General features: G+C 34.9%; 2 protein-coding genes across 4 annotated transcripts in view; one reads left to right on the forward strand and one right to left on the reverse strand.

Moving 5' to 3' along the window:
- The window catches only part of LOC119591399 (importin subunit alpha-9-like), a gene marked incomplete at its 3' end in the record, with an annotated part of 83,153 nt that overhangs the window by 81,484 nt on the left and 966 nt on the right, over window positions 1-703 (forward strand).
- The window catches only part of LOC119591396 (retinoid-inducible serine carboxypeptidase-like), a 63,805-nt gene that overhangs the window by 34,079 nt on the left and 29,023 nt on the right, over window positions 1-703 (reverse strand). The window lies entirely within an intron of this gene.

The raw sequence follows: 703 nt of genomic DNA on the forward strand, positions 1-703 counted from the left end.
GCTTCAAAATTTATCCAAATCCACTTGAAACTTGCTGTGATCAGTTAGGTCCTATCTAAATTCCTGTCCAGTGCTTTATCAGAGCTATGCTAAGTATTCTCCATGGCTCCATGCTTTGTGCTGGACCACAAAGTATGCTTAGTTTGCCAGATGACTGTACAATTATTTGTTAAAATTGTTTTTCCATCAAAGTTACTGAATTGTACCTAATAACAATTTTTGAAATCAGTTCTCATATTATTTGTGAAACACCACTTCATATTGTTCTACAGGGTGCCTTGATGAACAGCACAACCCATGTGAGGCTGTTCCTTTGTGAGTTAGAGACGGAGGAAGATAAATTTTATTTAGGCGAAGAAGAAATTGTGAGAGTCGATATCATTGGTACTGTGGTGTACATCAGCCAAGGGAGCGAGTCATTACATTCCAAAGTAAGTATGTGTTTTCTTCAGAGTAGAGAGCTGAGACTAGTTCATACTTGGATAAATTTTCACTCCAGATATGTAAAAAAAAAAAAAAATGATTATAATGTGCTTATATGAGTTGTTCTCTAGTTTGACTGCCTATTGATTTTACACTGGTTTAGTAGTTATTTGGGCTTTTGATCCAGCAACTCAAACATAAACTAAAAATATATGAATATTTATTGGTACATTAGTGACTGCAACAATTAATTGACATGTAGTAGAAAAGGGAGTTTGTC

The sequence above is a fragment of the Penaeus monodon genome, chromosome 28, assembly GCF_015228065.2.
Source record: "Penaeus monodon isolate SGIC_2016 chromosome 28, NSTDA_Pmon_1, whole genome shotgun sequence".
Classification (NCBI taxonomy): Eukaryota; Metazoa; Arthropoda; class Malacostraca; order Decapoda; family Penaeidae; genus Penaeus; species Penaeus monodon.